At 47.4% G+C, this 24623-nt stretch overlaps 23 non-coding genes across 23 annotated transcripts; all 23 read right to left on the bottom strand.

Moving 5' to 3' along the window:
• Positions 1–1012: 1012 nt before the first annotated feature.
• On the bottom strand, positions 1013–1094 carry trnal-aag (transfer RNA leucine (anticodon AAG)). Its single transcript has one exon. It is a non-coding gene; the product is annotated as a tRNA-Leu (tRNA).
• Positions 1095–1954: 860 nt separating this feature from the next.
• trnal-aag (transfer RNA leucine (anticodon AAG)) lies at positions 1955–2036 on the bottom strand. The gene has a single exon. It is a non-coding gene; the product is annotated as a tRNA-Leu (tRNA).
• A 382-nt stretch (positions 2037–2418) lies between these two features.
• Positions 2419–2500, bottom strand: trnal-aag (transfer RNA leucine (anticodon AAG)). The gene has a single exon. It is a non-coding gene; the product is annotated as a tRNA-Leu (tRNA).
• Positions 2501–4777: 2277 nt separating this feature from the next.
• Positions 4778–4859, bottom strand: trnal-aag (transfer RNA leucine (anticodon AAG)). Its single transcript has one exon. It is a non-coding gene; the product is annotated as a tRNA-Leu (tRNA).
• Positions 4860–5247: 388 nt separating this feature from the next.
• On the bottom strand, positions 5248–5329 carry trnal-aag (transfer RNA leucine (anticodon AAG)). The gene has a single exon. It is a non-coding gene; the product is annotated as a tRNA-Leu (tRNA).
• Positions 5330–5725: 396 nt separating this feature from the next.
• On the bottom strand, positions 5726–5807 carry trnal-aag (transfer RNA leucine (anticodon AAG)). The gene has a single exon. It is a non-coding gene; the product is annotated as a tRNA-Leu (tRNA).
• Positions 5808–6198: 391 nt separating this feature from the next.
• On the bottom strand, positions 6199–6280 carry trnal-aag (transfer RNA leucine (anticodon AAG)). The gene has a single exon. It is a non-coding gene; the product is annotated as a tRNA-Leu (tRNA).
• Positions 6281–7141: 861 nt separating this feature from the next.
• Positions 7142–7223, bottom strand: trnal-aag (transfer RNA leucine (anticodon AAG)). The gene has a single exon. It is a non-coding gene; the product is annotated as a tRNA-Leu (tRNA).
• A 2275-nt stretch (positions 7224–9498) lies between these two features.
• On the bottom strand, positions 9499–9580 carry trnal-aag (transfer RNA leucine (anticodon AAG)). Its single transcript has one exon. It is a non-coding gene; the product is annotated as a tRNA-Leu (tRNA).
• Positions 9581–9970: 390 nt separating this feature from the next.
• Positions 9971–10052, bottom strand: trnal-aag (transfer RNA leucine (anticodon AAG)). The gene has a single exon. It is a non-coding gene; the product is annotated as a tRNA-Leu (tRNA).
• Positions 10053–11393: 1341 nt separating this feature from the next.
• trnal-aag (transfer RNA leucine (anticodon AAG)) lies at positions 11394–11475 on the bottom strand. The gene has a single exon. It is a non-coding gene; the product is annotated as a tRNA-Leu (tRNA).
• A 389-nt stretch (positions 11476–11864) lies between these two features.
• On the bottom strand, positions 11865–11946 carry trnal-aag (transfer RNA leucine (anticodon AAG)). The gene has a single exon. It is a non-coding gene; the product is annotated as a tRNA-Leu (tRNA).
• Positions 11947–13276: 1330 nt separating this feature from the next.
• Positions 13277–13358, bottom strand: trnal-aag (transfer RNA leucine (anticodon AAG)). Its single transcript has one exon. It is a non-coding gene; the product is annotated as a tRNA-Leu (tRNA).
• A 1330-nt stretch (positions 13359–14688) lies between these two features.
• Positions 14689–14770, bottom strand: trnal-aag (transfer RNA leucine (anticodon AAG)). Its single transcript has one exon. It is a non-coding gene; the product is annotated as a tRNA-Leu (tRNA).
• A 390-nt stretch (positions 14771–15160) lies between these two features.
• Positions 15161–15242, bottom strand: trnaf-aaa (transfer RNA phenylalanine (anticodon AAA)). The gene has a single exon. It is a non-coding gene; the product is annotated as a tRNA-Phe (tRNA).
• A 1343-nt stretch (positions 15243–16585) lies between these two features.
• Positions 16586–16667, bottom strand: trnal-aag (transfer RNA leucine (anticodon AAG)). Its single transcript has one exon. It is a non-coding gene; the product is annotated as a tRNA-Leu (tRNA).
• Positions 16668–18007: 1340 nt separating this feature from the next.
• On the bottom strand, positions 18008–18089 carry trnal-aag (transfer RNA leucine (anticodon AAG)). The gene has a single exon. It is a non-coding gene; the product is annotated as a tRNA-Leu (tRNA).
• Positions 18090–18958: 869 nt separating this feature from the next.
• trnal-aag (transfer RNA leucine (anticodon AAG)) lies at positions 18959–19040 on the bottom strand. The gene has a single exon. It is a non-coding gene; the product is annotated as a tRNA-Leu (tRNA).
• Positions 19041–19907: 867 nt separating this feature from the next.
• trnal-aag (transfer RNA leucine (anticodon AAG)) lies at positions 19908–19989 on the bottom strand. Its single transcript has one exon. It is a non-coding gene; the product is annotated as a tRNA-Leu (tRNA).
• Positions 19990–20857: 868 nt separating this feature from the next.
• trnal-aag (transfer RNA leucine (anticodon AAG)) lies at positions 20858–20939 on the bottom strand. Its single transcript has one exon. It is a non-coding gene; the product is annotated as a tRNA-Leu (tRNA).
• An 869-nt stretch (positions 20940–21808) lies between these two features.
• trnal-aag (transfer RNA leucine (anticodon AAG)) lies at positions 21809–21890 on the bottom strand. The gene has a single exon. It is a non-coding gene; the product is annotated as a tRNA-Leu (tRNA).
• Positions 21891–22764: 874 nt separating this feature from the next.
• On the bottom strand, positions 22765–22846 carry trnal-aag (transfer RNA leucine (anticodon AAG)). The gene has a single exon. It is a non-coding gene; the product is annotated as a tRNA-Leu (tRNA).
• Positions 22847–23718: 872 nt separating this feature from the next.
• trnal-aag (transfer RNA leucine (anticodon AAG)) lies at positions 23719–23800 on the bottom strand. The gene has a single exon. It is a non-coding gene; the product is annotated as a tRNA-Leu (tRNA).
• Between the last annotated feature and the right edge of the window lie 823 nt (positions 23801–24623).

The following is a 24623-nucleotide window of genomic DNA, read 5'->3' as shown; positions in this document are numbered from 1 at the left end:
GGCTGAATTTGGACGTTCATGCAGCATCACTTTGCGCAGCTACAGCAGTGTTCCAAAAAGATGTACTGGCAGCAGTGGGATTCAAACCCACACCCCAAAAGAGACTGGAGCCTTAATCCAGCGCCTTGGACCGCTCGGCTTTGCTACCCTGTGTGCCTACGCTCTCCGGCTCGCTACAACCGGTGGAAAAGTTTCTTTCCATTCCTTTTTTTGCCTTCCACCTTCCGGAAGTAGAAGCAACGCTACCACACTAAGCCCTTTTCAATGAGTAAATCTGTCTGTTTCCATCCTTTTGCCTACTAATTGTTTTCCACTGTTATTTTATTCAAGTGATTTTCCTGTTTTGAAGTAACTTCACTGTGATTGTAAACTTTTGGTGTCCCTGCTTCAACACGGTGCATCTGTAAGAAAGGAGCAGAGGCCGTGACAGGCTGTCAGCACCGACTTGGCTAAAAAGCAAGGAATGTAAAAGCGGCTGAATTTGGACGTTCATGCAGCATCACTTTGCGAATCCAGAGCAGTCTTCCAAAAAGATGTACTGACAGCGGTGGGATTCGAACCCACGCCCCCGAAGAGACTGGAGCCTTAATCCAGCGCCTTGGACCGCTCGGCCTTGCTACCCTGTGTGCCTACGCTCTCCGGCTCGCTACGAGTGGTGGAAAAGTTTCTTTCCATTCCTTTTTTCGCCTTACACCTTCCGGAAGTAGAAGCAACGCTACCACACTAAGCCCTTTTCAATGAGTAAATCTGGCTGTTTTCATCCTTTTGCCTACTAATTGCTTTCCACTGTTATTTTATTCAAGTGATTTTCCTGTTTTGAGGTAACTTCACTGTGATTGTAAACTATTGGTGTCCCTGCTTCAACACGGTGCATCTGTAAGAAAGGAGCAGAGGCCGTGACAGGCTTTCAGCACCGACTTGGCTAAAAAGCAAGGAATGTAAAAGCGGCTGAATTTGGACGTACATGCAGCATCACTTTGCGCAGCCCCAGCAGTCTTCCAAAAAGATGTACTGGCAGCAGTGGGATTCTAACCCACGCCCCCGAAGAGACTGGAGCCTTAATCCAGCGCCTTGGACCGCTCGGCCATGCTACCCTGTGTGCCTATGCTCTCCGGCTTGCTACGACCGGTGGAAAAGTTTCTTTCCATTCCTTTTTTCGCCTTCCACCTTCCGGAAGTAGAAGCAACGCTACCACACTAAGCCCTTTTCAAATCTGGCTCTTTCCATCCTTTTGCCTACTAAATGCTTTCCAATGTTATTTTATTTTATTCAAGTGATTTTCCTGTTTTGAAGTAACTTCACTGTGATTGTAAACTATTGGTGTCCCTGCTTCAACATGGTGCATCTGTAAGAAAGGAGCAGAGGCCGTGACAGGCTTTCAGCACCGACTTGGCTAAAAAGCAAGGAATGTAAAAGCGGCTGAATTTGGACGTTCATGCAGCATCACTTTGCGCAGCCACAGCAGTCTTCCAAAAGTTGTACTGGCAGGGGTGGGATTCGAACCCACGCCCCCGAAGAGACTGGAGCCTTAATCCAGCGCCTTGGAACGCTCTGCCACGCTACCCTGTGTACCTACGCTCTCCGGCTCGCTACGACGGGTGGAAAAGTTTCTTTCCATTCCTTTTTTCGCCTTCCACTTTCCAGAAGTAGAAGCAACGCTACCACACTAAGCCCTTTTCAATGAGTAAATCTGGCTGTTTCCATCCTTTTGCCTACTAATTGCTTTCCACTGTTATTTTATTCAAGTGTTTTCCTGTTTTGAAGTAACTTCACTGTGATTGTAAACTATTGGTGTCCCTGCTTCAACACGGTGCATCTGTAAGAAAGGAGCAGAGGCCGTGACAGGCTTTCAGCACCGACTTGGCTAAAAAGCAAGGAATGTAAAAGCGGCTGAATTTGGACGTTCATGCAGCATCACTTTGTGCAGCCACAGCAGTTTTCCAAAAAGATGTACTGGCAGCAGTGGGATTCGAACCCACGCCCCCGAAGAGACTGGAGCCTTAATCCAGCGCCTTGGATCGCTCGGCCATGCTACCCTGTGTGCCTACGCTCTCCGGCTTGCTACGACCGGTGGAAAAGTTTCTTTCCATTCCTTTTTTCACCTTCCGGAAGTAGAAGCAACGCTACCACACTAAGCCCTTTTCAAATCTGGCTCTTTCCATCCTTTTGCCTACTAAATGCTTTCCAATGTTATTTTATTTTATTCAAGTGATTTTCCTGTTTTGAAGTAACTTCACTGTGATTGTAAACTATTGGTGTCCCTGCTTCAACACGGTGCATCTGTAAGAAAGGAGCAGAGGCCGTGACAGGCTTTCAGCACCGACTTGGCTAAAAAGCAAGGAATGTAAAAGCGGCTGCATTTGGACGTTCATGCAGCATCACTTTGCGCAGCCACAGCAGTTTTCCAAAAAGATGTACTGGCAGCAGTGGGATTCGAACCCACGACCCCGAAGAGACTGGAGCCTTAATCCAGCGCCTTGGATCGCTCGGCCATGCTACCCTGTGTGCCTACGCTCTCCGGCTTGCTACGACCGGTGGAAAAGTTTCTTTCCATTCCTTTTTTCGCCTTCCACCTTCCGGAAGTAGAAGCAACGCTACCACACTAAGCCCTTTTCAAATCTGGCTCTTTCCATCCTTTTGCCTACTAAATGCTTTCCAATGTTATTTTATTTTATTCAAGTGATTTTCCTGTTTTGAAGTAACTTCACTGTGATTGTAAACTATTGGTGTCCCTGCTTCAACATGGTGCATCTGTAAGAAAGGAGCAGAGGCCGTGACAGGCTTTCAGCACCGACTTGGCTAAAAAGCAAGGAATGTAAAAGCGGCTGAATTTGGACGTTCATGCAGCATCACTTTGCGCAGCCACAGCAGTCTTCCAAAAGATGTACTGGCAGTGGTGGGATTCGAACCCACGCCCCCGAAAGAGACTGGAGCCTTAATCCAGAGCCTTGGACCGCTCTGCCACGCTACCCTGTGTACCTACGCTCTCCGGCTCGCTACGACCGGTGGAAAAGTTTCTTTCCATTCCTTTTTTCGCCTTCCACTTTCCAGAAGTAGAAGCAACGCTACCACACTAAGCCCTTTTCAAATCTGGCTCTTTCCATCCTTTTGCCTACTAAATGCTTTCCAATGTTATTTTATTTTATTCAAGTGATTTTCCTGTTTTGAAGTAACTTCACTGTGATTGTAAACTATTGGTGTCCCTGCTTCAACATGGTGCATCTGTAAGAAAGGAGCAGAGGCCGTGACAGGCTTTCAGCACCGACTTGGCTAAAAAGCAAGGAATGTAAAAGCGGCTGAATTTGGACGTTCATGCAGCATCACTTTGCGCAGCCACAGCAGTCTTCCAAAAGATGTACTGGCAGTGGTGGTATTCGAACCCACGCCCCCAAAGAGACTGGAGCCTTAATCCAGCGCCTTGGACCGCTCTGCCACGCTACCCTGTGTACCTACGCTCTCCGGATCGCTACGACGGGTGGAAAAGTTTCTTTCCATTCCTTTTTTCGCCTTCCACTTTCCAGAAGTAGAAGCAACGCTACCACACTAAGCCCTTTTCAATGAGTAAATCTGGCTGTTTCCATCCTTTTGCCTACTAATTGCTTTCCACTGTTATTTTATTCAAGTGATTTTCCTGTTTTGAAGTAACTTCACTTTGATTGTAAACTATTGCTGTCCCTGCTTCAACACGGTGCATCTGTAAGAAAGGAGCAGAGGCCGTGACAGGCTTTCAGCACCAACTTGGCAAAAAAGCAAGGAATGTAAAAGCAGCTGAATTTGGACGTTCATGCAGCATCACTTTGCGCAGCCACAGCAGTCTTCCAAAAGATGTACTGGCAGCGGTGGGATTCGAACCCACGCCCCCAAAGAGACTGGAGCCTTAATCCAGCGCCTTGGACCGCTCAGCTTTGCTACCATGTGTGCCTACGCTCTCCGGCTCGGTACGACCGGTGGAAAAGTTTCTTTCCATTCCTTTTTTCGCCTTACACCTTCCGGAAGTAGAAGCAACGCTACCACACTAAGCCCTTTTCAATGAGTAAATCTGGCTGTTTCCATCCTTTTGCCTACTAATTGCTTTCCACTGTTATTTTATTCAAGTGATTTTCCTGTTTTGAAGTAACTTCACTGTGATTGTAGACTATTGGTGTCCCTGCTTCAACACGGTGCATCTGTAAGAAAGGAGCAGAGGCCGTGACAGGCTTTCAGCACCGACTTGGCTAAAAGGCAAGGAATTTAAAAGCGGCTGAATTTGGACGCTCATGTAGCATCACTTTGCGCAGCCACAGCAGTCTTCCAAAAATATGTACTGGCAGCAGTGGGATTTGAACCCACACCCCCGAAGAGACTGGAGGCTTAATCCAGCGCCTTGGACCGCTCGGCCTTGCTACCCTGTGTGCCTACGCTCTCCGGCTGGTTACGACCGGTGGAAAAGTTTCTTTCCATTCCTTTTTTCGCCTTCCACCTTCCGGAAGTAGAAGCAACGCTACCACACTAAGCCCTTTTCAATGAGTAAATCTGGCTGTTTCCATCCTTTTGCCTACTAGTTGCTTTCCCCTGTTATTTTATTCAAGTGATTTCCCTGTTTTGAAGTAACTTCACTGTGATTGTAAACTATTGATGTCCCTGCTTCAACACGGTGCATCTGTAAGAAAGGAGCAGAGGCCGTGACAGGCTTTCAGCACCGACTTGGCAAAAAAGCAAGGAATGTAAAAGCAACTGAATTTGGACGTTCATGCAGCATCACTTTGCGCAGCCACAGCAGTCTTCCAAAAAGATGAACTGGCAGCAGTGGGATTCGAACCCACGCCCCCGAAGAGACTGGAGCCTTAATACAGTGCCTTGGACCGCTCGGCCATGCTACCCTGTGTGCCTACGCTCTCCGGCTTGCTACGACCGGTGGAAAAGTTTCTTTCCATTCCTTTTTTCGCCTTCCACCTTCCGGAAGTAGAAGCAATGCTACCACACTAAGCCCTTTTCAAATCTGGCTCTTTCCATCCTTTTGCCTACTAAATGCTTTCCAATGTTATTTTATTTTATTCAAGTGATTTTCCTGTTTTGAAGTAACTTCACTGTGATTGTAAACTATTGGTGTCCCTGCTTCAACATGGTGCATCTGTAAGAAAGGAGCAGAGGCCGTGACAGGCTTTCAGCACCGACTTGGCTAAAAAGCAAGGAATGTAAAAGCGGCTGAATTTGGACGTTCATGCAGCATCACTTTGCGCAGCCACAGCAGTCTTCCAAAAGATGTACTGGCAGCAGTGGGATTTGAACCCACACCCCCAAAGAGACTGGAGCCTTAATCTAGCGCCTTGGACCGCTCGGCCACGCTACCCCGTGTGCCTGCGCTCTCCGGCTCGCTACGACCAGTGGAAAGGTTTCTTTCCATTCCTTTTTTCGCCTTCCACCTTCCTGAAATAGAGGCAACGCTACCACACTAAGCCCTTTTCAATGAGTAAAACTGTCTGTTTCCATCCTTTTGCCTACTAAATGCTTTCCAATGTTATTTTATTTTATTCAAGTGATTTTTCTGTTTTGAAGTAACTTCACTGTGATTGTAAACTATTGGTGTCCCTGCTTCAACACGGTGCATCTGTAAGAAAGGAGCAGAGGCCGTGACAGGCTTTCAGCACCGACTTGGCTAAAAAGCAAGGAATGTAAAAGCGGCTGAATTTGGACGTTCATGTAGCATCACTTTGCGCAGCCACAGCAGTCTTCAAAAAAGATGTACTGGCAGCAGTGGGATTTGAACCCACGCCCCCGAAGAGACTGGAGCCTTAATCCAGCGCCTTGGACCGCTCGGCTTTGCTACCCTGTGTGCCTACGCTCTCCGGCTCGCTACAACCGGTGGAAAAGTTTCTTTCCATTCCTTTTTTCGCCTTCCACCTTCCGGAAGTAGAAGCAACGCTACCACACTAAGCCCTTTTCAATGAGTAAATCTGGCTGCTTCCATCCTTTTTCCTACTAATTGCTTTCCACTGTTATTTTATTCAAGTGATTTTCCTGTTTTGAAGTAACTTCACTGTGATTGTAAACTATTGGTGTCCCTGCTTCAACACGGTGCATCTGTAAGAAAGGAGCAGAGGCCGTGACAGGCTTTCAGCACCGACTTGGCTAAAAAGCAAGGAATGTAAAAGCGGCTGAATTTGGACGTTCATGCAGCATCACTTTGCGCAGCCACAGCAGTCTTCCAAAAAGATGTACTGGCAGCAGTGTGATTCGAACCCACGCCCCCGAAGAGACTGGAGCCTTAATCCAGCGCCTTGGACCGCTCAGCCATGCTACCCTGTATGCCTACGCTCTCCGGCTCGCTACGACCGGTGGAAAAGTTCCTTTCCATTCCTTTGTTCGCCTTCCACCTTCCGGAAGTAGAAGCAACGCTACCACACTAAGCCCTTTTCAATGAGTAAATCTGGCTGTTTCCATCCTTTTGCCTACTAATTGCTTTCCACTGTTATTTTATTCAAGTGATTTCCCTGTTTTGAAGTAACTTCACTGTGATTGTAAACTATTGATGTCCCTGCTTCAACACGGTGCATCTGTAAGAAAGGAGCAGAGGCCGTGACAGGCTTTCAGCACCGACTTGGCAAAAAAGCAAGGAATGTAAAAGCAACTGAATTTGGACGTTCATGCAGCATCACTTTGCGCAGCCACAGCAGTCTTCCAAAAGATGTACTGGCAGTGGTGGGATTCGAACCCACGCCCCCGAAGAGACTGGAGCCTTAATCCAGCGCCTTGGACCGCTCTGCCACGCTACCCTGTGTACCTACGCTCTCCGGCTCGCTACGACCGGTGGAAAAGTTTCTTTCCATTCCTTTTTTCGCCTTCCACTTTCCAGAAGTAGAAGCAACGCTACCACACTAAGCCCTTTTCAAATCTGGCTCTTTCCATCCTTTTGCCTACTAAATGCTTTCCAATGTTATTTTATTTTATTCAAGTGATTTTCCTGTTTTGAAGTAACTTCACTGTGATTGTAAACTATTGGTGTCCCTGCTTCAACACGGTGCATCTGTAAGAAAGGAGCAGAGGCCGTGACAGGCTTTCAGCACCGACTTGGCTAAAAAGCAAGGAATGTAAAAGCGGCTGAATTTGGACGTTCATGCAGCATCACTTTGCGCAGCCACAGCAGTTTTCCAAAAAGATGTACTGGCAGCAGTGGGATTCGAACCCACGCCCCCGAAGAGACTGGAGCCTTAATCCAGCGCCTTGGATCGCTCGGCCATGCTACCCTGTGTGCCTACGCTCTCCGGCTTGCTACGACCGGTGGAAAAGTTTCTTTCCATTCCTTTTTTCGCCTTCCACCTTCCGGAAGTAGAAGCAACGCTACCACACTAAGCCCTTTTCAAATCTGGCTCTTTCCATCCTTTTGCCTACTAAATGCTTTCCAATGTTATTTTATTTTATTCAAGTGATTTTCCTGTTTTGAAGTAACTTCACTGTGATTGTAAACTATTGGTGTCCCTGCTTCAACATGGTGCATCTGTAAGAAAGGAGCAGAGGCCGTGACAGGCTATCAGCACCGACTTGGCTAAAAAGCAAGGAATGTAAAAGCGGCTGAATTTGGACGTTCATGCAGCATCACTTTGCGCAGCCACAGCAGTCTTCCAAAAGATGTACTGGCAGTGGTGGGATTCGAACCCACACCCCCGAAGAGACTGGAGCCTTAATGCAGCGCCTTGGACCGCTCGGCCACGCTACCCTGTGTACCTACGCTCTCCGGCTCGCTACGACCGGTGGAAAAGTTTCTTTCCATTCCTTTTTTCGCCTTCCACCTTCCGGAAGTAGAAGCAACGCTACCACACTAAGCCCTTTTCAATGAGTAAATCTGGCTGTTTCCATCCTTTTGCCTACTAATTGCTTTCCACTGTTATTTTATTCAAGTGATTTTCCTGTTTTGAAGTAACTTCACTGTGATTGTAAACTATTGGTGTCCCTGCTTCAACACGGTGCATCTGTAAGAAAGGAACAGAGGCCGTGACAGGCTTTCAGCACTGACTTGGCAAAAAAGCAAGGAATGTAAAAGCGGCTGAATTTGGACGTTCATGCAGCATCACTTTGCGCAGCCACAACAGTCTTCCAAAAGATGTACTGGCAGTGGTGGGATTCGAACCCACACCCCCGAAGAGACTGGAGCCTTAATCCAGCGCCTTGGACCGCTCTGCCACGCTACCCTGTGTACCTACGCTCTCCGGCTCGCTACGACCGGTGGAAAAGTTTCTTTCCATTCCTTTTTTCGCCTTCCACTTTCCAGAAGTAGAAGCAACGCTACCACACTAAGCCCTTTTCAAATCTGGCTCTTTCCATCCTTTTGCCTACTAAATGCTTTCCAATGTTATTTTATTTTATTCAAGTGATTTTCCTGTTTTGAAGTAACTTCACTGTGATTGTAAACTATTGGTGTCCTTGCTTCAACACGGTGCATCTGTAAGAAAGGAGCAGAGGCCGTGACAGGCTTTCAGCACCGACTTGGCTAAAAAGCAAGGAATGTAAAAGCGGCTGAATTTGGACGTTCATGCAGCATCATTTTGCGCAGCTACAGCAGTCTTCCAAAAGATGTACTGGCAGTGGTGGGATTCGAACCCACGCCCCCGAAGAGACTGGAGCCTTAATCCAGCACCTTGGACCGCTCTGCCACGCTACCCTGTGTACCTACGCTCTCCGGATCGCTACGACCGGTGGAAAAGTTTCTTTCCATTCCTTTTTTCGCCTTACACCTTCCGGAAGTAGAAGCAACGCTACCACACTAAGCCCTTTTCAATGAGTAAATCTGGCTGTTTCCATCCTTTTGCCTACTAATTGCTTTCCACTGTTATTTTATTCAAGTGATTTTCCTGTTTTGAAGTAACTTCACTGTGATTGTAAACTATTGGTGTCCCTGCTTCAACACGGTGCATCTGTAAGAAAGGAGCAGAGGCCGTGACAGGCTTTCAGCACCGACTTGGCTAAAAGGCAAGGAATGTAAAAGCGGCTGAATTTGGACGTTCATGTAGCATCACTTTGCGCAGCCACCGCAGTCTTCCAAAAATATGTACTGGCAGCAGTGGGATTTGAACCCACACCCCCGAAGAGACTGGAGGCTTAATCCAGCGCCTTGGACCACTCGGCCTTGTTACCCTGTGTGCCTACGCTCTCCGGCTGGTTACGACCGGTGGAAAAGTTTCTTTCCATTCCTTTTTTCGCCTTCCACCTTCCGGAAGTAGAAGCAACGCTACCACACCAAGCCCTTTTCAATGAGTAAATCTGGCTGTTTCCATCCTTTTGCCTACTAGTTGCTTTCCCCTGTTATTTTATTCAAGTGATTTCCCTGTTTTGAAGTAACTTCACTGTGATTGTAAACTATTGGTGTCCCTGCTTCAACACGGTGCATCTGTAAGAAAGGAGCAGAGGCCGTGACAGGCTTTCAGCACCGACTTGGCTAAAAAGCAAGGAATGTAAAAGCGGCTGAATTTGGACGTTCATGCAGCATCACTTTGCGCAGCCACAGCAGTCTTCCAAAAGATGTACTGGCAGCGGTGGGATTCAAACCCACGCCCCCAAAGAGACTGGAGCCTTAATCCAGCGCCTTGGACCGCTCGGCCACGCTACCCTGTGTACCTATGCTCTCTGGCTCGCTACGACGGGTGGAAAAGTTTCTTTCTATTCCTTTTTTCGCCTTCCACCTTCCGGAAGTAGAAGCAACGCTACCACACTAAGCCCTTTTCAATGACTAAATCTGGCTGTTTCCATCCTTTTGCCTACTAATTGCTTTCAACTGTTATTTTATTCAAGTGTTTTTCCTGTTTTGAAGTAACTTCACTGTGATTGTAAACTATTGGTGTCCCTGCTTCAACACGGTGCATCTGTAAGAAAGGAGCAGAGGCCGTGACAGGCTTTCAGCACTGAATTGGCTAAAAAGCAAGGAATGTAAAAGCGGCTGAATTTGGACGTTCATGCAGCATCACTTTGCGCAGCCACAGCAGTCTTCCAAAAGATGTACTGGCAGCGGTGGGATTCGAACCCACGCCCCCGAAGAGACTGGAGACTTAATCCAGCGCCTTGGACCGCTTGGCCACGCTACCCTGTGTACCTACGCTCACTGGCTCGCTACGACTGGTGGAAAAGTTTCTTTCCATTCCTTTTTTCGCCTTCCTCCTTCCGGAAATAGAGGCAACTCTACCACACTAAGCCCTTTTCAATGAGTAAAACTGTCTGTTTCCATCCTTTTGCCTACTAATTGCTTTCCAATGTTATTTTATTCAAGTGATTTTCCTGTTTTGAAGTAACTTCACTGTGATTGTAAACTATTGATGTCCCTGCTTCAACACGGTGCATCTGTAAGAAAGGAGCAGAGGCCGTGACAGGCTTTCAGCACCGACTTGGCTAAAAAGCAAGGAATGTAAAAGCGGCTGAATTTGGACGTTCATGCAGCATCACTTTGCGCAGCCACAGCAGTCTTCCAAAAGATGTACTGGCAGCAGTGGGATTCGAACCCACACCCCCAAAGAGACTGAAGCCTTAATCTAGCGCCTTGGACCGCTCGGCCACGCTACCCCGTGTGCCTGCGCTCTCGGGCTCGCTACGACCAGTGGAAAGGTTTCTTTCCATTCCTTTTTTCGCCTTCCACCTTCCTGAAATAGAGGCAACGCTACCACACTAAGCCCTTTTCAATGAGTAAAACTGTCTGTTTCCATCCTTTTGCCTACTAAATGCTTTCCAATGTTATTTTATTTTATTCAAGTGATTTTTCTGTTTTGAAGTAACTTCACTGTGATTGTAAACTATTGGTGTCCCTGCTTCAACACGGTGCATCTGTAAGAAAGGAGCAGAGGCCGTGACAGGCTTTCAGCACCGACTTGGCTAAAAAGCAAGGAATGTAAAAGTGGCTGAATTTGGACGTTCATGCAGCATCACTTTCCGAAGCCAGAGCAGTCTTCCAAAAAGATTTACTGGCAGCGGTGGGATTCAAACCCACGCCCCCGAAGAGACTGGAGCCTTAATCCAGCGCCTTGGACCGCTCGGCCTTGCTACCCTGTGTGCCTACGCTCTCCGGCTCGCTACGACCGGTGGAAAAGTTTCTTTCCATTCCTTTGTTCGCCTTCCACCTTCCGGAAGTAGAAGCAACGCTACCACACTAAGCCCTTTTCAATGAGTAAATCTGGCTGTTTCCATCCTTTTGCCTACTAATTGCTTTCCACTGTTATTTTATTCAAGTGATTTCCCTGTTTTGAAGTAACTTCACTGTGATTGTAAACTATTGGTGTCCCTGCTTCAACACGGTGCATCTGTAAGAAAGGAGCAGAGGCCGTGACAGGCTTTCAGCACCGACTTGGCTAAAAAGCAAGGAATGTAAAAGCGGCTGAATTTGGACGTTCATGCAGCATCACTTTGCGCAGCCACAGCAGTTTTCCAAAAAGATGTACTGGCAGCAGTGGGATTCGAACCCACGACCCCGAAGAGACTGGAGCCTTAATCCAGCGCCTTGGATCGCTCGGCCATGCTACCCTGTGTGCCTACGCTCTCCGGCTTGCTACGACCGGTGGAAAAGTTTCTTTCCATTCCTTTTTTCGCCTTCCACCTTCCGGAAGTAGAAGCAACGCTACCACACTAAGCCCTTTTCAAATCTGGCTCTTTCCATCCTTTTGCCTACTAAATGCTTTCCAATGTTATTTTATTTTATTCAAGTGATTTTCCTGTTTTGAAGTAACTTCACTGTGATTGTAAACTATTGGTGTCCCTGCTTCAACACGGTGCATCTGTAAGAAAGGAGCAGAGGCCGTGACAGGCTTTCAGCACCGACTTGGCTAAAAAGCAAGGAATGTAAAAGCGGCTGAATTTGGACGTTCATGCAGCATCACTTTGCGCAGCCACAGCAGTTTTCCAAAAAGATGTACTGGCAGCAGTGGGATTCGAACCCACGCCCCCGAAGAGACTGGAGCCTTAATCCAGCGCCTTGGATCGCTCGGCCATGCTACCCTGTGTGCCTACGCTCTCCGGCTTGCTACGACCGGTGGAAAAGTTTCTTTCCATTCCTTTTTTCGCCTTCCACCTTCCGGAAGTAGAAGCAACGCTACCACACTAAGCCCTTTTCAAATCTGGCTCTTTCCATCCTTTTGCCTACTAAATGATTTCCAATGTTATTTTATTTTATTCAAGTGATTTTCCTGTTTTGAAGTAACTTCACTGTGATTGTAAACTATTGGTGTCCCTGCTTCAACATGGTGCATCTGTAAGAAAGGAGCAGAGGCCGTGACAGGCTATCAGCACCGACTTGGCTAAAAAGCAAGGAATGTAAAAGCGGCTGAATTTGGACGTTCATGCAGCATCACTTTGCGCAGCCACAGCAGTCTTCCAAAAGATGTACTGGCAGTGGTGGGATTCGAACCCACACCCCCGAAGAGACTGGAGCCTTAATGCAGCGCCTTGGACCGCTCGGCCACGCTACCCTGTGTACCTACGCTCTCCGGCTCGCTACGACCGGTGGAAAAGTTTCTTTCCATTCCTTTTTTCGCCTTCCACCTTCCGGAAGTAGAAGCAACGCTACCACACTAAGCCCTTTTCAATGAGTAAATCTGGCTGTTTCCATCCTTTTGCCTACTAATTGCTTTCCACTGTTATTTTATTCAAGTGATTTTCCTGTTTTGAAGTAACTTCACTGTGATTGTAAACTATTGGTGTCCCTGCTTCAACACGGTGCATCTGTAAGAAAGGAACAGAGGCCGTGACAGGCTTTCAGCACTGACTTGGCAAAAAAGCAAGGAATGTAAAAGCGGCTGAATTTGGACGTTCATGCAGCATCACTTTGCGCAGCCACAGCAGTCTTCCAAAAGATGTACTGGCAGTGGTGGGATTCGAACCCACACCCCCGAAGAGACTGGAGCCTTAATCCAGCGCCTTGGACCGCTCTGCCACGCTACCCTGTGTACCTACGCTCTCCGGCTCGCTACGACCGGTGGAAAAGTTTCTTTCCATTCCTTTTTTCGCCTTCCACTTTCCAGAAGTAGAAGCAACGCTACCACACTAAGCCCTTTTCAAATCTGGCTCTTTCCATCCTTTTGCCTACTAAATGCTTTCCAATGTTATTTTATTTTATTCAAGTGATTTTCCTGTTTTGAAGTAACTTCACTGTGATTGTAAACTATTGGTGTCCTTGCTTCAACACGGTGCATCTGTAAGAAAGGAGCAGAGGCCGTGACAGGCTTTCAGCACCGACTTGGCTAAAAAGCAAGGAATGTAAAAGCGGCTGAATTTGGACGTTCATGCAGCATCACTTTGCGCAGCCACAGCAGTCTTCCAAAAGATGTACTGGCAGCGGTGGGATTCGAACCCACGCCCCCGAAGAGACTGGAGCCTTAATCCAGCGCCTTGGACCGCTCAGCCATGCTACCCTGTATGACTATGCTCTCCGGCTCGCTACGACCGGTGGAAAAGTTTCTTTCCATTCCTTTTTTTGCCTTCCACCTTCCGGAAGTGGAAGCAACGCTACCACACTAAGCCCTTTTCAAATATGGCTGTTTCCATCCTTTTGCCTACTAAATGCTTTCCAATGTTATTTTATTTTATTCAAGTGATTTTCCTGTTTTGAAGTAACTTCACTGTGATTGTAAACTATTGGTGTCCCTGCTTCAACACGGTGCATCTGTAAGAAAGGAGCAGAGGCCGTGACAGGCATTCAGCACCGACTTGGCTAAAAAGCAAGGAATGTAAAAGCGGCTGAATTTGGACGTTCATGCAGCATCACTTTGCGCAGCCTCAGCAGTCTTCCAAAAAGATGTACTGGCAGCAGTGGGATTCGAAACCACTACCCCGAAGAGATTGGAGCCTTAATCCAGCGCCTTGTACCGCTCGGCCACGCTACCCTGTGTGCCTACGCTCCCGGCTTGCTACGACCGGTGGAAAAGTTTCTTTCCATTCCTTTTTTCGCCTTCCACCTTCCGGAAGTAGAAGCAACGCTACCACACTAAGCCCTTTTCAATGAGTAAATCTGGCTGTTTCCATCCTTTTGCCTACTAATTGCTTTCCACTGTTATTTTATTCAAGTGATTTTCCTGTTTTGAAGTAACTTTACTGTGATTGTAAACTATTGGTGTCCCTGCTTCAACACGGTGCATCTGTAAGAAAGGAGCAGAGGCTGTGACAGGCTTTCAGCACCGACTTGGCTAAAAAGCAAGGAATGTAAAAGCGGCTGAATATGGACGTTCATGCAGCATCACTTTGCGCAGCCACAGCAGTCTTCCAAAAAGATGTACTGGCAGCGATGGGATTCGAACCCACGCCCCCGAAGAGACCGGAGCCTTAATCCAGCGTCTTGGACCACTCAGCCATGCTTCCCTGTATGCCTACGCTCTCCGGCTCGCTACGACCGGTGGAAAAGTTTCTTTCCATTCCTTTTTTTGCCTTCCACCTTCCGGAAGTAGAAGCAATGCTACCACACTAAGCCCTTTCAAATCTGGCTCTTTCCATCCTTTTGCCTACTAAATGCTTTCCACTGTTATTTTATTTTATTCAAGTGATTTTCCTGTTTTGAAGTAACTTCACTGTGATTGTAAACTATTGGTGTCCCTGCTTCAACACGGTGCATCTGTAAGAAAGGAGCAGAGGCCGTGACAGGCTTTCAGGACCGACTTGGCTAAAAAGCAAGGAATGTAAAAGCGGCTGAATTTGGACGTTCATGCAGCATCACTTTGCGCAGCCACAGCAGTCTTCCAAAAGATGTACTGGCAGCGGTGGGATTCGAACCCACGCCCCCGAAGAGACTGGAGCCTTAATCCAGCGCCTTGGACCGCTCAGCCACGCTACCCTGTGTACCTACGCTCTCCGGCTCGCTACGACCGGTGGAAAAGTTTCTTTCCATTCCTTTTTTCGCCTTCCACCTTCCGGAAGTAGAAGCAACGCTACCACACTAAGCCTTTTACAATGAGTAAATCTGGCTGTTTCCATCCTTTTGCCTACTAATTGCTTTCCACTGTTATTTTATTCAAGTGATTTTCCTGTTTTGAAGTAACTTCACTGTGATTGTAAACTATTGGTGTCCCTGCTTCAACACGGTGCATCTGTAAGAAAGGAGCAGAGGCCGTGACAGGCTTTCAGCACCGACTTGGCAAAAAAGCAAGGAATGTAAAAGCGGCCGAATTTGGACGTTCATGCAGCATCACTTTGCACAGCCACAGCAGTCTTCCAAAAGATGTTCTGGCAGCGGTGGGATTCGAACCCACACCCCCGAAGAGACTGGAGCTTTAATCCAGCGCCTTGGACCGCTCGGCCATGCTCCCTGTGTGCCTACGCCTCCGGCTCGCTACGACCGGTCGAAAAGTTTCTTTCCATTCCTTTTTTCGCCTTACACCTTCCGGAAGTAGAAGCAACGCTACCACACTAAGCCCTTTTCAATGAGTAAATCTGGCTGTTTCCATCCTTTTGCCTACTAAATGCTTTCCAATGTTATTTTATTTTATTCAAGTGATTTTCCTGTTTTGAAGTAACTTCACTGTGATTGTAAACTATTGGTGTCCCTGCTTCAACACGGTGTATCTGTAAGAAAGGAGCAGAGGCCGTGACAGGCTTTCAGCACCGACTTGGCTAAAAAGCAAGGAATGTAAAAGCGGCTGAATTTGGACGTTCATGCAGCATCACTTTGCGCAGCCACAGCAGTCTTCCAAAAAGATGTACTGGCAGCAGTTGGATTCGAACCCACACCGCCGAAGAGACTGGAGCCTTAATCCAGCACCTTGGACCGCTCGGCCATGCTACCCTGTGTGCCTATGCTCTCCGGCTCACTACGACCGGCGGAAAAGTTTCTTTCCATTCCTTTTTTCGCCTTCCACCTTCCGGAAGTAGAAGCAACGCTACCACACTAAGCTCTTTTCAATGAGTAAATCTGGCTGTTTCCATCCTTTTGCCTACTAAATGCTTTCCAATGTTATTTTATTTTATTCAAGTGATTTTCCTGTTTTGAAGTAACTTCACTGTGATTGTAAACTATTGGTGTCCCTGCTTCAACACGGTGCATCTGTAAGAAAGGAGCAGAGGCCGTGACAGGCTTTCAGCACCGACTTGGCAAAAAAGCAAGGAATGTAAAAGCGGCTGAATTTGGACGTTCATGCAGCATCACTTTGCGCAGCCACAGCAGTCTTCCAAAAGATGTACTGGCAGCGGTGGGATTCGAACCTACGCCCCCGAAGAGACTGGAGCCTTAATCCAGCGCCTTGGACCGCTCGGCCATGCTACCCTTTGTGCATAGGCTCTCCGGCTCGCTACGACCGGTGGAAAAGTTTCTTTCCATTCCTTTTTTCGCCTTCCACCTTCCGGAAGTAGAAGCAACGCTACCACACTAAGCCCTTTTCAATGAGTAAATATGGCTGTTTCCATCCTTTTGCCTACTAATTGCTTTCCACTGTTATTTTATTCAAGTGATTTTCCTGTTTTGAAGTAACTTCACTGTGATTGTAAACTATTGGTGTCCCTGCTTCAACACGGTGCATCTGTAAGAAAGGAGCAGAGGCCGTGACAGGATTTCAGCACCGACTTGGCTAAAAAGCAAGGAATGTAAAAGCGGCTGAATTTGGACGTTCATGCAGCATCACTTTGCGCAGCCACAGCAGTCTTCCAAAAGATGTACTGGCAGCGGTGGGATTCGAACCCACGCCCCAGAAGAGACTGGAGCCTTAATCCAGCGCCTTGGACCGCTCGGCCACGCTACCCTGTGTACCTACACTCTCCGGCTCGCTGCGACCGGTGGAAAAGTTTCTTTCCATTCCTTTTTTCGCCTTCCACCTTCCGGAAGTAGAAGCAACGCTACCACAGTAAGCCCTTTTCAATGAGTAAAACTGGCTGTTTCCATCCTTTTGCCTACTAAATGCTTTCCAATATTATTTTATTTTATTCAAGTGATTTTCATGTTTTGAAGTAACTTCACTGTGATTGTAAACTATTGGTGTCCCTGCTTCAACACGGTGCATCTGTAAGAAAGGAGCAGAGGCCGTGACAGGCTTTCAGCACCGACTTGGCAAAAAAGCAAGGAATGTAAAAGCGGCTGAATTTGGACGTTCATGCAGCATCACTTTGCGCAACCACAGCAGTCTTCCAAAAATATGTACTGGCAGCGGTAGGATTCGAACCCACGCCCCCAAAGAGACTGGAGCCTTAATACAGCGCCTTGGACCGCTCGGCCTTGCTACCCTGTGTGCCTACGCTCTACAGCTCGCTACGACCGGTGGAAAAGTTTCTTTCCATTCCTTTTTTTGCCTTCCACCTTCCGGAAGTAGAAGCAACGCTACCACACTAAGCCCTTTTCAATGAGTAAATCTGGCTGTTTCCATCCTTTTGCCTACTAATTGCTTTCCACTGTTATTTTATTCAAGTGATTTTCCTGTTTTGAAGTAACTTCACTGTGATTGTAAACTATTGGTGTCCCTGCTTCAACACGGTGCATCTGTAAGAAAGGAGCAGAGGCCGTGACAGGCTTTCAGCACCGACTTGGCAAAAAAGCAAGGAATGTAAAAGCGGCTGAATTTGGACGTTCATGCAGCATCACTTTGCGCAGCCACAGCAGTCTTCCAAAAGATGTACTGGCAGCGGTGGGATTCGAACCTACGCCCCCGAAGAGACTGGAGCCTTAATCCAGCGCCTTGGACCGCTCGGCCATGCTACCCTTTGTGCATAGGCTCTCCGGCTCGCTACGACCGGTGGAAAAGTTTCTTTCCATTCCTTTTTTCGCCTTCCACCTTCCGGAAGTAGAAGCAACGCTACCACACTAAGCCCTTTTCAATGAGTAAATCTGGCTGTTTCCATCCTTTTGCCTACTAATTGCTTTCCACTGTTATTTTATTCAAGTGATTTTCCTGTTTTGAAGTAACTTCACTGTGATTGTAAACTATTGGTGTCCCTGCTTCAACACGGTGCATCTGTAAGAAAGGAGCAGAGGCCGTGACAGGATTTCAGCACCGACTTGGCTAAAAAGCAAGGAATGTAAAAGCGGCTGAATTTGGACGTTCATGCAGCATCACTTTGCGCAGCCACAGCAGTCTTCCAAAAGATGTACTGGCAGCGGTGGGATTCGAACCCACGCCCCAGAAGAGACTGGAGCCTTAATCCAGCGCCTTGGACCGCTCGGCCACGCTACCCTGTGTACCTACGCTCTCCGGCTCGCTGCGACCGGTGGAAAAGTTTCTTTCCATTCCTTTTTTCGCCTTCCACCTTCCGGAAGTAGAAGCAACGCTACCACAGTAAGCCCTTTTCAATGAGTAAAACTGGCTGTTTCCATCCTTTTGCCTACTAAATGCTTTCCAATATTATTTTATTTTATTCAAGTGATTTTCCTGTTTTGAAGTAACTTCACTGTGATTGTAAACTATTGGTGTCCCTGCTTCAACACGGTGCATCTGTAAGAAAGGAGCAGAGGCCGTGACAGGCTTTCAGCACCGACTTGGCAAAAAAGCAAGGAATGTAAAAGCGGCTGAATTTGGACGTTCATGCAGCATCACTTTGCGCAACCACAGCAGTCTTCCAAAAATATGTACTGGCAGCGGTAGGATTCGAACCCACGCCCCCAAAGAGACTGGAGCCTTAATACAGCGCCTTGGACCGCTCGGCCTTGCTACCCTGTGTGCCTACGCTCTACAGCTCGCTACGACCGGTGGAAAAGTTTCTTTCCATTCCTTTTTTTGCCTTCCACCTTCCGGAAGTAGAAGCAACGCTACCACACTAAGCCCTTTTCAATGAGTAAATCTGGCTGTTTCCATCCTTTTACCTACTAATTGCTTTCCACTGTTATTTTATTCAAGTGATTTCCCTGTTTTGAAGTAACTTCACTGTGATTGTAAACTATTGGTGTCCCTGCTTCAACACGGTGCATCTGTAAGAAAGGAGCAGAGGCCGTGACAGGCTTTCAGCACCGACTTGGCTAAAAAGCAAGGAATGTAAAAGCGGCTGAATTTGGACGTTCATGCAGCATCACTTTGCGCAGCCACAGCAGTCTTCCAAAAAGATGTACTGGCAGCAGTGGGATTCGAACCCACGCCCCCGAAGAGACTGGAGCCTTAATCCAGCGCCTTGGACCGCTCGGCCATGCTACCCTGTGTGCCTACGCTCTCCGGCTCGCTACGACCGGTGGAAAAGTTTCTTTCCATTCCTTTTTTCGCCTTCCACCTTCCGGAAGTAGAAGCAACGCTACCACACTAAGCCCTTTTCAATGAGTAAATCTGGCTGTTTCCATCCTTTTGCCTACTAAATGCTTCCCAATGTTATTTTATTCAAGTGATTTTCCTGTTTTGAAGTAACTTCACTGTGATTGTAAACTATTGGTGTCCCTGCTTCAACACGGTGCATCTGTAAGAAAGGAGCAGAGGCCGTGACAGGCTTTCAGCACCGACTTGGCAAAAAAGCAAGGAATGTAAAAGCGGCCGAATTTGGACGTTCATGCAGCATCACTTTGCACAGCCACAGCAGTCTTCCAAAAGATGTTCTGGCAGCGGTGGGATTCGAACCCACACCCCCGAAGAGACTGGAGCCTTAATCCAGCACCTTGGACCGCTCGGCCATGCTTCCCTGTGTGCCTACGCCTCCGGCTCGCTACGACCGGTGGAAAAGTTTCTTTCCATTCCTTTTTTCGCCTTACACCTTCTGGAAGTAGAAGCAACGCTACCACACTAAGCCCTTTTCAATGAGTAAATCTGGCTGTTTCCATCCTTTTGCCTACTAAATGCTTTCCAATGTTATTTTATTTTATTCAAGTGATTTTCCTGTTTTGAAGTAACTTCACTGTGATTGTAAACTATTGGTGTCCCTGCTTCAACACGGTGTATCTGTAAGAAAGGAGCAGAGGCCGTGACAGGCTTTCAGCACCGACTTGGCTAAAAAGCAAGGAATGTAAAAGCGGCTGAATTTGGACGTTCATGCAGCATCACTTTGCGCAGCCACAGCAGTCTTCCAAAAAGATGTACTGGCAGCAGTGGGATTCGAACCCACACCGCCGAAGAGACTGGAGCCTTAATCCAGCACCTTGGACCGCTCGGCCATGCTACCCTGTGTGCCTATGCTCTCCGGCTCGCTACGACCGGTGGAAAAGTTTCTTTCCATTCCTTTTTTCGCCTTCCACCTTCCGGAAGTAGAAGCAACGCTACCACACTAAGCTCTTTTCAATGAGTAAATCTGGCTGTTTCCATCCTTTTGCCTACTAAATGCTTTCCAATGTTATTTTATTTTATTCAAGTGATTTTCCTGTTTTGAAGTAACTTCACTGTGATTGTAAACTATTGGTGTCCCTGCTTCAACACGGTGCATCTGTAAGAAAGGAGCAGAGGCCGTGACAGGCTTTCAGCACCGACTTGGCAAAAAAGCAAGGAATGTAAAAGCGGCTGAATTTGGACGTTCATGCAGCATCACTTTGCGCGGCCACAGCAGTATTCCAAAAAGTTGTACTGGCAGCAGTGGGATTCGAACCTACGCCCCCGAAGAGACTGGAGCCTTAATCCAGTGCCTTGGACCGCTAGGCCATGCTAACCTTTGTGCATAGGCTCTCCGGCTCGCTACAACCGGTGGAAAAGTTTCTTTCCATTCCTTTTTTCGCCTTCCACCTTCCGGAAGTAGAAGCAACGCTACCACACTAAGCCCTTTTCAATGAGTAAATCTGGCTGTTTCCATCCTTTTGCCTACTAATTGCTTTCCACTGTTATTTTATTCAAGTGATTTTCCTGTTTTGAAGTAACTTCACTGTGATTGTAAACTATTGGTGTCCCTGCTTCAACACGGTGCATCTGTAAGAAAGGAGCAGAGGCCGTGACAGGCTTTCAGCACCGACTTGGCAAAAAAGCAAGGAATGTAAAAGCGGCTGAATATGGACGTTCATGCAGCATCACTTTGCGCAGCCACAGCAGTCTTCCAAAAGATGTACTGGCAGCGGTGGGATTCGAACCCACGCCCCAGAAGAGACTGGAGCCTTAATCCAGCGCCTTGGACCGCTCGGCCACGCTACCCTGTGTACCTACGCTCTCCGGCTCGCTGCGACCGGTGGAAAAGTTTCTTTCCATTCCTTTTTTCGCCTTCCACCTTCCGGAAGTAGAAGCAACGCTACCACAGTAAGCCCTTTTCAATGAGTAAAACTGGCTGTTTCCATCCTTTTGCCTACTAAATGCTTTCCAATATTATTTTATTTTATTCAAGTGATTTTCCTGTTTTGAAGTAACTTCACTGTGATTGTAAACTATTGGTGTCCGTGCTTCAACACGGTGCATCTGTAAGAAAGGAGCAGAGGTCGTGACAGGCTTTCAGCACCGACTTGGCAAAAAAGCAAGGAATGTAAAAGCGGCTGAATTTGGACGTTCATGCAGCATCACTTTGCGCAACCACAGCAGTCTTCCAAAAATATGTACTGGCAGCGGTAGGATTCGAACCCACGCCCCCAAAGAGACTGGAGCCTTAATACAGCGCCTTGGACCGCTCGGCCTTGCTACCCTGTGTGCCTACGCTCTACAGCTCGCTACGACCGGTGGAAAAGTTTCTTTCCATTCCTTTTTTTGCCTTCCACCTTCCGGAAGTAGAAGCAACGCTACCACACTAAGCCTTTTTCAATGAGTAAATCTGGCTGTTTCCATCCTTTTGCCTACTAATTGCTTTCCACTGTTATTTTATTCAAGTGATTTCCCTGTTTTGAAGTAACTTCACTGTGATTGTAAACTATTGGTGTCCCTGCTTCAACACGGTGCATCTGTAAGAAAGAAGCAGAGGCCGTGACAGGCTTTCAGCACCGACCTGGCTAAAAAGCAAGGAATGTAAAAGCTGTTGAATTTGGACGTTCATGCAGCATCACTTTGCGCAGCCACAGCAGTCTTCCAAAAAGATGTACTGGCAGCAGTGGGATTCGAACCCACACCCCCGAAGAGACTGGAGCCTTAATCCAGCGCCTTGGACCGATCGGCCATGCTACCCTGTGTGCCTATGCTCTCCGGCTCGCTACGACCGGTGGAAAAGTTTCTTTCCATTCCTTTTTTCGCCTTCCACCTTCCGGAAGTAGAAGCAACGCTACCACACTAAGCCCTTTTCAATGAGTAATTCTGGCTGTTTCCATCCTTTTGCCTACTAAATGCTTTCCAATGTTATTTTTTTTTATTCAAGTGATTTTCCTGTTTTGAAGTAACTTCACTGTGATTGTAAACTATTGGTGTCCCTGCTTCAACACGGTGCATCTGTAAGAAAGGAGCAGAGGCTGTGACAGGCTTTCAGCACCGACTTGGCTAGAAAGCAAGGAATGTAAAAGCGGCTGAATTTGGACATTCATGCAGCATCACTTTGCGCAGCCACAGCAGTCTTCCAAAAATATCTACCTGCAGCGGTGGGATTCGAACCTACGCCCCCGAAGAGACTGGAGCCTTAATCCAGCACCTTGGACCGCTCGGCCATTCTACCCTGTATGCCTACGCTCTCCGGCTCGCTACGACCGGTGGAAAAGTTTCTTTCCATTCCTTTTTTCGCCTTCCACCTTCCGGAAGTAGAAGCAACGCTACCACACTAAGCCCTTTTCAATGAGTAAATCTGGCTGTGTCCATCCTTTTGCCTACTAAATGCTTTCCAATGTTATTTTATTTTATTCAAGTGATTTTCCTGTTTTGAAGTAACTTCACTGTGATTGTAAACTATTGGTGTCCCTGCTTTAACACGGTGTACCTGTAAGAAAGGAGCAGAGGCCGTGACAGGCTTTCAGCACCGACTTGGCTAAAAAGCAAGGAATGTAAAAGTGGCTGAATTTGGACGTTCATGCAGCATCACTTTGCGCAGCCACAGCAGTCTTCCAAAAAGATGTACTGGCAGCAGTGGGATTTGAACCCACACCCCCGAAGAGACTGGAGCCTTAATCCAGCACCTTGGACCGCTCGGCCATGCTACCCTGTGTGCCTATGCTCTCTGGCTCGCTACGACCGGAGGAAAAGTTTCTTTCCATTCCTTTTTTCGCCTTCCACCTTCCGGAAGTAGAAGCAAAGCTACCACACTAAGCCCTTTTCAATGAGTAAATCTGGCTGTTTCCATCCTTTTGCCTACTAAATGCTTTCCAATGTTATTTTATTTTATTCAAGTGATTTTCCTGTTTTGAAGTAACTTCACTGTGATTGTAAACTATTGGTGTCCCTGCTTCAACACGGTGCATCTGTAAGAAAGGAGCAGAGGCCGTGACAGGCTTTCAGCACCGACTTGGCAAAAAAGCAAGGAATGTAAAAGCGGCCGAATTTGGACGTTCATGCAGCATCACTTTGCACAGCCACAGCAGTCTTCCAAAAGATGTTCTGGCAGCGGTGGGATTCGAACCCACACCCCCGAAGAGACTGGAGCCTTAATCCAGCACCTTGGACCGCTCGGCCATGCTTCCCTGTGTGCCTATGCCTCCGGCTCGCTACGACCGGTGGAAAAGTTTCTTTCAATTCCTTTTTTCGCCTTACACCTTCTGGAAGTAGAAGCAACGCTACCACACTAAGCCCTTTTCAATGAGTAAATCTGGCTGTTTCCATCCTTTTGCCTACTAAATGCTTTCCAATGTTATTTTATTTTATTCAAGTGATTTTCCTGTTTTGAAGTAACTTCACTGTGATTGTAAACTATTGGTGTCCCTGCTTCAACACGGTGTATCTGTAAGAAAGGAGCAGAGGCCGTGACAGGCTTTCAGCACCGACTTGGCTAAAAAGCAAGGAATGTAAAAGCGGCTGAATTTGGACGTTCATGCAGCATCACTTTGCGCAGCCACAGCAGTCTTCCAAAAAGATGTACTGGCAGCAGTGGGATTCGAACCCACACCGCCGAAGAGACTGGAGCCTTAATCCAGCACCTTGGACCGCTCGGCCATGCTACCCTGTGTGCCTATGCTCTCCGGCTCGCTACGACCGGTGGAAAAGTTTCTTTCCATTCCTTTTTTCGCCTTCCACCTTCCGGAAGTAGAAGCAACGCTACCACACTAAGCTCTTTTCAATGAGTAAATCTGGCTGTTTCCATCCTTTTGCCTACTAAATGCTTTCCAATGTTATTTTATTTTATTCAAGTGATTTTCCTGTTTTGAAGTAACTTCACTGTGATTGTAAACTATTGGTTTCCCTGCTTCAACACGGTGCATCTGTAAGAAAGGAGCAGAGGCCGTGACAGGCTTTCAGCACCGACTTGGCAAAAAAGCAAGGAATGTAAAAGCGGCTGAATTTGGACGTTCATGCAGCATCACTTTGCGCGGCCACAGCAGTATTCCAAAAAGTTGTACTGGCAGCAGTGAGATTCGAACCTACGCCCCCGAAGAGACTGGAGCTTTAATCCAGTGCCTTGGACCGCTAGGCCATGCTAACCTTTGTGCATAGGCTCTCCGGCTCGCTACAACCGGTGGAAAAGTTTCTTTCCATTCCTTTTTTCGCCTTCCACCTTCCGGAAGTAGAAGCAACGCTACCACACTAAGCCCTTTTCAATGAGTAAATCTGGCTGTTTCCATCCTTTTGCCTACTAATTGCTTTCCACTGTTATTTTATTCAAGTGATTTTCCTGTTTTGAAGTAACTTCACTGTGATTGTAAACTATTGGTGTCCCTGCTTCAACATGGTGCATCTGTAAGAAAGGAGCAGAGGCCGTGACAGGCTTTCAGCACCGACTTGGCAAAAAAGCAAGGAATGTAAAAGCGGCTGAATTTGGACGTTCAT

This window comes from Carassius carassius, chromosome 1 (assembly GCF_963082965.1).
Source record: "Carassius carassius chromosome 1, fCarCar2.1, whole genome shotgun sequence".
NCBI classification, from domain to species: domain Eukaryota; kingdom Metazoa; phylum Chordata; class Actinopteri; order Cypriniformes; family Cyprinidae; genus Carassius; species Carassius carassius.
Note: the sequence above shows the minus strand (reverse complement) of the source record. Positions and strands in the feature narration are given on the sequence as shown.